Consider the following 11,615-nt stretch of genomic DNA (forward strand, 5'->3'; position numbering starts at 1 on the left):
AAGCTGTATCAGTTTGACTTCTGTAGAGACTAGAAACTAAGTAACTAAGGTCAGCCGTGGAGGAGTGTTCCACGCCTAGAGATAAACACCCATAAAATACCTGGACACCGAGACAGGTGAGCTTCCCTGGTCGACACTAACACACCACTGCTGGGGAATCAGTCATTGCGCACACAACTCCCTCCACTGGGAGGGGACAACTGGAAGCTTGTGCCTGGTCTCTCCTGAACTCTACCCTGTGCTCCTCTCATCTTTGCTAATTAAGTAAGTCAGAAAGAGAAAGACAAATACCGTATGCTAACACATATGTATATGGAAATTAAGAAAAAAAATGTCATGAAGAACCTAGGGGCAAGACAGGAATAAAGACACAGACCTACTAGAGAATGGACTTGAGGATACGGGGAGCGAGAAGGGTAAGCTGTGACAAAGCGAGAGAGAGGCGCGGACATATATACACTACCAAACGTAAGGTAGATAGCTAGTGGGAAGCAGCCGCATAGCACAGGGAGATCAGCTCGGTGCTTTGTGACCGCCTGGAAGGGTGGGATAGGGAGGGTGGGAGGGAGGGAGACGCAAGAGGGAAGAGATATGGGAACACATGTATATGTATAACTGATTCACTTTGTTATAAAGCAGAAACTAACACACCATTGTAAAGCAATTATACTCCAATAAAGATGTAAAAAAAAATTAAAAGCATTTAAAGGTAAATTTGTAAAAAAAAAAAAAAAAAGATTAATCTGCATGCTTTTGCTGTAATGAGCCATAGTCATGCGCATAACAGCTTTCCTTAGTCTGTGAGTAGTTCTGTGAATCACTGAACTTGAGGATGGTCTTGAGGACCCATGATGCAGGGTCAGATGCACTTGACATTTCATCCTTCTTAGCCTCACAATAACCTTGTGAGCTAAGCGCTGTTATCCCCGTGACAGATGAGGAAACTGAGACATGGAGAGGTTAAGTAACTTGCCTAGGAGGACACAGCAAGACTCCAGCGTTCCCTCTCCTGACCACCACCCTACACCAAAGGAAGGGATTGCATCCCAGGACTGGAAGTTCCCTTGGGGGTGGCCCCAAGGCCCTCCAATTCCAAGGAGGTGAGTCATCCTGGAGTAATGAGGAGGAGGAAGTGCTAGAGCAAGAGACAGGGATCTGGTGGATTTCCTGTTTAGGAGAGCTCAGGCGCGCATATGCCCAGGTTGGGTTAGACAGGTGTCCTACCTGGAGACCGCGTGAAAGCCTAGGTGTCCTTTCATGGTCTCCCTGCTGCAGGGCTTCATGCTTGCTCCTCCTCTATCAAGAGCTTTCAGCTGCAAGCCACAGGGTACTCATACTGACTTCTTTGAGGAGTCTATTTTTTTACATAAAAAGACATCTGAACTAGATGGTTGGTTCAGTAACTCAACAATGACAGAGCTCTGGGTTGGCATCTCTGTGATCCTCTTTCTTCCCTCCCTCACGCTGCCCTTCGTGGTCACACAAGGATGGCTGCAGGAATTCCAAAAATGTGTCATCACTCGATGACTACCAGGGCAGGAAAGAAGTGGCAGAACTTTCCTTGCGAGCCGCCTTTTCATCAGAGAGGAAACCCTTTCCCAGAATCCCCCCAGCAGATTTTCTTTGACATCTCTTTGACCGGTCTTGGGTCCCTTGCCCACCCTAAACCAATTATGAACAAAGAGGAAAGCGATTGCCTCAACTCAGCCCCTGGGCCTGGGCACCTCTGCTCCCCAAGATCTGAACCAAATCAAAGTCCACTGGTGACGCTGGCTCTGGGGAGGTGGCCAGCCCCAGTTTCCACACCTCAGTCTTACCTCTTCAGCTTAATTGATAACGAGGGCCAGGAAGAAGGCAGCTCTGGGGACAGCATGGCTGGGCACAGTCGGACAGCATGGCTGTCACATTGCTGCTGGAAGCATGGATTTAGGTCTGGGAACCAGGGAGACGGGCTGGATGGAGATGTGAGTGACACTTCAGTGCTGTGGGTGTAAATCTGTCTCCTTCACTTACCCCACACTCACCTGCCCTGAACCCAGGCTTCCCCCTTGAAGTCAGAGGCTTTAGATGATCCAGAGAGTGCCAGGGAGACTTGGCCATCTCTCAGTCCCTAAAACAGGCAACCACTGTTAGAGATCCTTATGTCACCACTTAGGGTAGCAAACTAGTCCTGTTTTAACTGGGACTGTCTCTGTTTGAAAACTGAAAGTCTCATATGCCAGGAACCCCCTCAGCCCTGGCCCGACCGGGATAGTTGCTCACCTTGCATTAGACATAAGCCACTATGGGATGATCAAGGCGATGCTGTGGATGGGGTGAGACACAGGAGGCCAGGGCAGGAAACAAAGATGGTGGTGACTGTCTCCGCTAGGTTGGTGCATCTTTGCTTCCTTTTTTAACCAGAGGTGGCAGCAGTGAAGCTTACCCTTGACTTCATTTCTCCTCCCGGCTCTCAGGTCCCTGCCCACCACCTCAAGTTAGTGAGGAGATTTGAGAGCGAGGCCTTTTCTGAGCAACCTCTGAGATCCTTGCGAGGACAGCTGGGATTTCCGATTAGGCTGCCTTTCCCAGTCTTAGTCCTGGCGGGCAGAGGACTCCATGGTAACTTAAAGAGCCCAGGGTCTGTGAGTGTCACCAAGAAGAGGCAGGTTTTGGAGTTTTGGAAAATGGAGCTCCTCACTCCAGCTCTTCTCCAACGATAAAGTTTCTTTGAAATTCTAAAACAAATAGACGACAAAATAACAGGTCGTTTTCTCCCTGCCTATAGCTGTAGTTCTCAAAGGTCTTCTATAAGCTGCAACGCTCTGCTTGCCCCTCCCGAGCAGTCAGAGGGCTGCTGAGATTTTAGACTCGTGGCTCCATCTTAGGAAAACCCATAGCAGGCAAGGGAGTCCTCCCCGGGACCCCAGGTCCTGTGTCGGCTGCAAGCTGAGACGCTTGGGTGAGCAGCAAGGTGGCAGAAGCCAAACACATAGCGCTTGGCTCGAAGAGGTTACTAACCTCAGCTGCCATGCTTCAGTCTTATCTTTTCTATTTACCTGACCCCAGAAGAGAGCTCTGGGGGCAACGTGGCTGGGCAGAGGTGGGCGGTATGGATGAGAAGCAGGAGTCTGAGTTTGGGAATTGGCTTCACGCTAAACGTAGAGCGTTGCCTCCTGGTCTGATCCGATCCTCTCAGGAATTCCTGGAGTGTGAAGAGCTGCAAGCTGTGAGCATCTTTCCTGACATTCACCAGGTATCGATCTTTCCTTGTTTCCCCTGGAAAAACAGTTTGGTAGTGTTTCAACCTGTTGAGTTGGCACGTAAACCAGTCTTTCCACTCCTACGGATAGACCCAAGAGAAGTGAAGACGTATGGCCGTACAAAACTTGTCCATGAATGTTCATAGTACTATTCATTATAGCCCCAAAGTGGAACAACATAAACGTCTATCAACTGATGAGTGGTTAAATAAAATGTGGTCTATCCACGTAACAGAATGTTGTTTGGCAATAAATAAAAAAATAAAAAAGGAATAATGGGCTTCCCTGGTGGCGCAGTGGTTGAGAGTCCGTCTGCCGACGCAGGGGACACGGGTTTGTGCCCCGGTCCGGGAAGATCCCACATGCCGCGGAGCGGCTGGGCCCCGTGAGCCATGGCCGCTGAGCCTGTGCGTCCGGAGCCTGTGCTCCGCAATGGGAGAGGCCACAACAGTGAGAGGCCCGCGTACCGCAAAAAAAAAAAAAAAAAAAAAAAAGGAATGAAATACTAACCATGATGCAGTATTATGCTTAGTGAAAGAATCCAGTCACAAGAGGCCACATGTTGTATGACATCATTTATATGAAATGTCCAGAAGAAACAAATCTATAGAGACCGAAAGCAGATCAGTGGGAGCCTGAGGCTGTGGGGTTGGAGGAATAGAGTGACTCCTCATGGGTATGAAGTTTCTTTTTGAAGTGGCTAAAGTGCCCTAAAATTATTGTACACTTTAAATAGGTGAATTGTATAGGATGTGAATTATATATCAATACAGTTGTTTGAAAAATAAAGTGCAAGTTAAAATACACAGTGGGAAGAAAAGAAGCGATGCTACCGTTGATAGCTCAAATCCCCTTTAATATCGAGGGATATGAATCAAGACTGCAGTTATTTTATCTTTCTTTTTATTTATTTATTTATTTTGTGGCGCACGGGCTTAGTTGCTCCGCGGCATGTGGGATCTTCCCGGACCAGGGCTCGAACCCGTGTCCCCTGCATTGGCAGGCGGATTCTCAACCACTGCACCACCAGGGAAGCCCTGGAATTATTTTAAATTGTTTTGAGTTTATGGACATTCTGGGGCCACGTGGGTTCCCAAATTTATTTGGGTTATATATGTGAAAGGTGCCTGATTCAGAAACTGGCACATGACAGGTGTATCATAGATGATAATTGAATCAAAGTGGCAAGTAAGGCACAGACGTGTTGTGATCGATGACCTTGATTGACCTGCACCATCTAAGAAGTCTCGGGAGTGTGGCAGCATATGTAAGACATTCTTTTGTACCCAACTATATGCTTGATCCCCTTCTCCAGGCACATAGGAGATGGAACAGCTAGAGAGAGGTCAAGTCGCAAGCCTCCCTCCCACCTGGAAGACATCTCTGATGGGCTAAAGGGCAGCATCAGGACCATGTTGCCCAAGGTGCTGTTGACAGCTGTCATGTGACTTGTCGTGTGAGCTATCACATGACAGGAGGTGGTAGAGAGGTCATGCTCTTCGTACGTCTTGTCTCTGGCCTGCCTTCCACAAGGCTTTACTCTGGTGAGGTTCCTTGGTTGATCTCTTGCTCATCTCACCTCTTTCCTTTTGAATTCCCTTGAGCAGCAGGAGAGGGTAGTGGACAGGCATGCAGGCTCTGCGGACAAACCAGCCCGGTTTTAACACCGACTCTGTATGGCATAGGGATGTTCCTTTGCCCCTTGAAGTGCTGTCCAATAGAACTCACTGTGACGATGGAAATGTTTTATAAGTCTGAGCTGTCACCAGCCATGATTGACTAGTAAGATTTAGGAACTGGATTTTAAATTTTATTTAATTGTAATCAGCCATATGTGGCCAGTGGCTACAGCCTCCAAGCCTGTTTCCCCAGATCTCCCAATGGGATGATGATGCTACCTACCTACTCAGTAGGATTGTTGGGTGAATTGATGGAGGAAACGTAAGTACGGCAGGAAAACTGGCTGGGATTTTAATTGCAATTTGACTCCGCATCCCACAGATAGGTTATGTTCTCTGCCTCAGGGACTCTTGTTTGTGGGGTCCCAAACAGATGTTGCCAGAATCACAAAAGGGAACCTTGGAGGGCTTCCCTGGTGGCGCAGTGGTTGAGGGTCCACCTGCCGATGCAGGGGACACGGGTTCGTGCCCCGGTCCGGGAAGATCCCACATGCCGCAGAGCGGCTGGGCCCGTGAGCCATGGCCGCTGAGCCTGCGTCCGGAGCCTGTGCTCCGCAACGGGAGAGGCCACAGCAGTGAGAGGCCCACGTACCGCAAAAAAAAAAAAAAACGAGGAACCTTGGCATTTGTGCTTGGAAGTGTAGAGTGTGGAGAGAAATCACGCTGCATCAACTCAGAGTGCAAGGTGATGGAAGCAGGTGCTTCTGAGTGCAGAAGGTGGAGGAGGCCAGCTCCAAGGGAGAGGCCAGACTGAGACCTGGATTCGCTGGTCCACCCCGGCTCGGGGCCCCCGTCCTCAGGCTGCAGCTGGCTGAATCTCTCTCTGTCTTCCTTGGGGTCACACTAATAACCACAAACGGGGGTTCCTTTAGGAGACAGCTGGCGTATTATTGTTCAGGAAAGCAGTCAAGCCAAAGCTCACTGGCGCTGAAGTTTAAAGCCAGGGTCCAAGGGCTTCCCTGGTGGCGCAGTGGTTGAGAGTCCGCCTGCCGATGCAGGGGACACGGGTTCGTGCCCCGGTCCGGGAAGATCCCACATGCCGCAGAGCGGTTGGGCCCGTGAGCCATGGCCGCTGAGCCTGCGCGTCCGGGGCCTGTGCTCCGCAACGGGAGAGGCCACAACAGTGAGAGACCCGCGTACCGCAAAAAACAAACAAACAAACAAACAAAAAAAACCAGGGTCCAAGCGGAAATGCCACCTTCCTGGACCAGAACCAGTACTCAGAGGAGAGGTTGCAGAGTGTGAGGTTCAGAGCTTGGGAGCAATAGCCCCAGAAGCAGAGCAGAAGAAGTTTCTGTAGTTCACCCTGGAGAGCCCACAGGCTGGGGAGTCCACAGAGTGGACACCTTGACCCTTAGATGCTCTGATGACCTGGGATGAGAGGGAGACCCAGAAGGCAGCCCTGTCCCTGAGACTCAGAAAAAGGAAAGAAGCTGGTTCTGGTGTCCTTGGTTTGTCTGTCACCATCCTGGATGGTTTTACCACTCCAGGAAGGGCATGGCTCCATTTTTGGATTTGACAGTTCTGGTGGAATCAAACCTGTCTCTGTGAAATAAATGAGGTCTCTCCAGGGCAGATCAATATTTAATGTGGGGTTTAAAAAGACCGACTCAGGAAATGAGTTTAAAAGTGGAGAATTTGCCTTAGGTAGCAGTTTCTGAAATACAATGGTATCAGGGGACAGATTATTCAAACTCAAGCCATGGATAATATAAAAACAGTTGAACAAGCTGAGTTCTGCTTCCTGTGCATCAGTGACTCTGAATCCCCCGGTTTTTTGTGAGCAACTCACAGAAGATTAGTGTCAAATTGGAAGAGACTATCTACTGTGAGAGCATCTACTCCAGGGACAGCCAACTCCCTGGACTGCTGCCTCCGCCCTTACCCGTGGCAGACATCACTAATCAACCCCAGGCCTCTTTCTTCTTGAGTTGGATGCAGACTCATTTTTTTCCTCAACACCACACTCTAGGCAGCCACCATCTATCAGCCAGAGCACACCTGATGTGAAATTTATTTCCCATCTTTACCTAGTCCAAATTCCTCATTTAGCAGAGGGGAAGCTCAAGGTTACACAGTGAGTTAGTGGCTGATTTAGGAGAAGAGCCCAAGAGAGACTATTTTTCCCCACATGAATGCTTTAGGTGTTGGGATTCCATCAGGGATCCTTTTATTGACCCTTTGTGAGCAACGTGGGGCTTTCCTTCAACATCGTTGAATAGTAGGTTCTAGAGATAAAATTATAAAAGTTCAGAGATAGAAAGCAGCTTAAAGATGCTCTCAGGACTTCCCTGGTGGCGCAGTGGTTAAGAATCCAGCTTCCAAAGCAGGGGACACGGGTTCGAGCCCTGGTCTGGGAAGATCCCACAGGCCACAGAGCAGCTAAGCCCGTGCGCCACACTACTGAGCCCTCACTCTAGAGCCTGTGAGCTACAACTACTGAGCCCAAGTGCCACAACTACTGAAGCCCGCACACCTAGAGCCTGTGCTCTGCAACAAGAGAAGCCCATGCGCCACAGCGAAGAGTAGCCCCCGCTCTCCTCAACTAGAGAAAGTCCATGCGCAGCAACAAAGACCCAACACAGCCAAAAATAAATAGATAGATTTATTTAAAAAAAAAAAGATGCTCTCATTCTGCTTGTTCCATCATGGGGAAATTAAAACTCAGAGAGGTCAAGTGACTTGCCTAGAGATGCACAGCTGGTTGCTCTTTTCTCTACGTCTGTAATATAGCTCTTATTCTGAGGCCTTGGACAAATCACTCAAATGTTTGGACCTCCATTTTCCTGCGAGAATCTCAGACTTGCAAAAGGTGTTTGTTTTAAGAAATGTGCAGAACCCATTTTTGATACAGTTTGATGTTTACACAGACACCCTCAGGTTTACCTTTCTAATAATATTTTGTTTGGCTGATGCAAAAATTGGTTTGCATGGCCTAAAAAAATAGTAACTGGGAATCTAGATTTGTGGTAGGCCACAGAAAGGTGTCTGAAAATCTTTTAAATGATTTTACAGCAGGAAATGATGGTTTCTAAGACAGGAAAGAAATATTCTCTTCCCAGGATGGAGGCCCAGGGAGGTGGCTTTGCAGTTTGAGGTTTAACATATAACATTTGTGGTCTCCATTTCTTCATTCATAAAATGGCAATGATGATACCTGTCCTCTCCACATCAGAGGCAGATTGTAAAGCTCAAATGGAATAATGTCTGGGAAGGAGTTTTGAAAAATAAGGGATTATGTGACAGGCCAAGGGGGTGGAGGTGAGGGTCTCAGGAGTTGGGGGTGGGGAGGGTGGAGGAGGAATAAGACCCCGCCTAGGCTTCAGAACTCTGGCAAGAATTTCCATGCCCTCATCACACTAGGTGCTCCTGTCAGATTTAAAACAGCTTCTGCTTTACTGTCCGAGACACGATGTTTCAGGAATGGCAGCCCAAAGAAATGCCACGTTTGAAAAAGGTTGCTTTCCTGAATTTGCCACCGGGTGTTATTTTTATGCCACTGTTCTGTTATCCAACTTCAAAATATACATCATATTTATATTGCCTCTGCTGAGCATATATTTTTATTTTATTGCCTACCGTGTGGTGACATTTGGGTATTGAATGTCTGGAGAATTGGACCCGGTTGTTGTTTTTTATTCTTCCTTTCGTAAGTGCTTGCTCTGATGTATTAATCTTTACAAAAGGAATGAGACAGGGACACATAGGCATTCGTACTCACACACACACACTGATCACATTGCCATTTTATCTCACTTTGCGGGTGTGTGGCTACATTTATAAGAGCCGACAGATCTGAAATAGGTGTTCTGAGCTGATTCAGGTGGGGAGTGATGAAGCCAGCAGCCTCCTGGGGAATTGGTTGAGGGAGTGAGGGAGAGAGAGCCTTCTGGCTCTGTTTGTGAAGGACACACCAGGCAAGAGGCATAGATGGAACCATTGTGAGTTTGAGCTGGAAGGGACCCTGGGGATGTATTTATATGTCTATAAAAATACAGACATGTGTTTTATAGTTATTTTATATCTTATATCTCCGTATATCTATCCAGCACCTCACATAATTCCTGATCTTGGGCTCAACAAATTGTTATTGAATTAAGGAACGAAAGAATAGTTATTTATTGAGGTTGGACTCTGTGCAAGACACTTTCCATGCACTTTCTCTAAGCCTCCCAGCAGCCCCACAAAGTAATTTCATTTTAAAAATAAAGGAAACTGGGCTCCTCAAATAGTTAAACACAGAATTGTCATATGACCCAGAAATCCTACTCCTTTTTTGGGTATATACCCAAAGAATTGAAAACAGATACTCAAAAAAAAAAAAAAAAACGCAAAAAACAGAAAACCTCAATATGAATGTCCTAGCGGCACTATTCACGATAACCAAAGGTGGAAAAACCTCACGTGCCCATCAACGGATGAATGGCTAAACAAACTGTGGTCTATCCACACAATGGAATATGATTCAGCTGTAAAAAACTAATGAAGTGCTGATACGTGCTACAACATGGGTGAACCTCGAAAATATTATGAATCAAAAAAGCCAGACAGACACAAGAGGTCACATATTCCATTCTGTGAAATGTCCAGAATAGAGAAATCCATACAGACATAGAGCAGAGTAGTGGCTGCCAGGGGCTAGAGGCAGGGGTGAATGGGGAGTGACACCTTAATGAATGGAGGTCTGGCCTGGGAGTAATTAAAATGTTTTGTAACTGGATAGAGGTGATGGTTGCACAAAACTGTGGAGGTACTGAATGCCGTTGAATTGTTCACTTAAAAAAGGTTAATTTTATGTTATGTGAATTTCACCTCAATTTCTAAAAAAGGAAACAGCTTAGAGGGTATGGTAGCTGTATCACATCGGCAGCCCGAACTGCTCTCCTCCTTGGGTCCAGGCCATTTGCCCTCTAACTCCACAGGCCCCTTCCATTCTGACTTGGGCTCGGCCAAATGATTCTTTGGCTGTGTGACAGCAGCAAACTTAAAGGAGAGGCTTGAAAAGCCCACATGTGTTTCCACTCACTCTCTTGGATTTAAACACCAAGAGAACAATCCCGGACTAGCCTTCTGGAGGTGGAGGACGAGGGACCCCGTGGAGCAGAGCCAACTTATCCCAGCCCAGGCCACCCTACGGCAGGCAGCCCGCAGCCCACCTGCCCACTGCCTGCAGACGCACCAGCGACCTCAGCCAAGATTAGCCAAGCCTGGCTCACGTCAGTAAAACTGCCCAGGCTACTTGTAGATTCATGAGAAATAACAACTGGTTGTTGTTTCAAGCTATTAAGTTTTGAAGTTTTACAGTGATAGCTAACTGCCACGGAGAGGTGACAGGACTTGCCTGAGGTCTCACTTCTAGTATGAAAACGTACAACTGGTTCCAAAGACTGGTTCTAAAGGCACTGCTCCACTCAGCTGTCACCTTCATTTTACAAGTTAAGAAAATGAGCCTCGGAAAGGTTGAGGGTCGCTGTGGAGAGAGTAGGAACAAGGGCATCGCCTGGGGGTTGGGGGGTGAGACTCATTCTTCCCTGTCCTTGGCAATGAAGGAACGTCACATACAAACCCTCACAGCCTTCCTCCAAACCCCAACACAATGTCACGGGAAGGTATTGAAATGCTGGTTTGGTTTCCAATGTGCGTTTCACATGGCAGCTCTGTGGCTTTCCATCAATTCCTGCAAGGCTGCTGTCATGCCCGGCACTGCCATGGACTCTGCCTTGCTGGTGGAAGAGTGAGAAAGATAGCTTGTCTATGTGTTATTCTTCTCTCCTAAAGCATTGCCCAGGCACCCTCATGACTCTTCAGGAGACTTAGATTTTGTGAAGCAGTGAGTTGCTAGAACGATGCTTGCTTGACCAGCTGTGGAAACAGGGTCCAGGGGAGGATATGCAGCTCACACAGGCCATACAGTTTCATGGGCCAGGATCAAGATACTCCCCGACATCCCTTTCTTACCAAGAGAATGATGAAACTATCAGTGTCCTCTCACCCCCTGGAAAAGGGTTCCTTGTTTCAGGAAGAGAGGTCATGTTGATCTGCACAGCCATGTGCAAGGGGGGGCAGGGAGAGGAGAGGGGGAGGAGGTCATGGTCTTGGGGGAAGGAAGAGCTTTCTCAGGGGGTCAAGTGTGTCACACCTGAGCTGTGGGATAAGAAAGAAGTAGAAAGGAGAATGAATGGGATTTTGGTAGGTGCTGCTGGGGTCCATGGATGCGAGTCTCCTTTAATGAGTCAGGAATGGCATTTACTGTGCTCCGGGTCAGACAGGGCTCTGAGATTGAGCCACATGAACCCAAACTTTGTACAGGTTACGTCCGGCATGGGGCCCAGCCTATTGTGAACTGGAGATGAGAAATGGGGATTCAATCTCCAATTCATATTCTGGTCATCATCCTGGCCACCAGGGTTTGGAAAGAGGCTTAAGAATATGAGGATTGCCCTCCCACTGCCCGCATATAGTCACTGGGGCCCTGCCTGTCCACAGGACTCTGACTGTCCCCTCCTTTCTGGTATTCCGAAGCTGAGATCTGAGGTCACCGGGCTCTCAGCCGTTGAGAGAGCTGAAAGAGCCTGGTTTGACCTTGATGGGGAGGACTGAGCCCTGTGCTCCCTCCTTGCGATGCCTGCTGGGTCACTTTGAGGATGGGGCTTCTCTGGTCTTAGTCTCTGAGTCTCACCAGCATGGGTGAAGG

The sequence above is a fragment of the Phocoena phocoena genome, chromosome 19, assembly GCF_963924675.1.
Source record: "Phocoena phocoena chromosome 19, mPhoPho1.1, whole genome shotgun sequence".
NCBI classification, from domain to species: domain Eukaryota; kingdom Metazoa; phylum Chordata; class Mammalia; order Artiodactyla; family Phocoenidae; genus Phocoena; species Phocoena phocoena.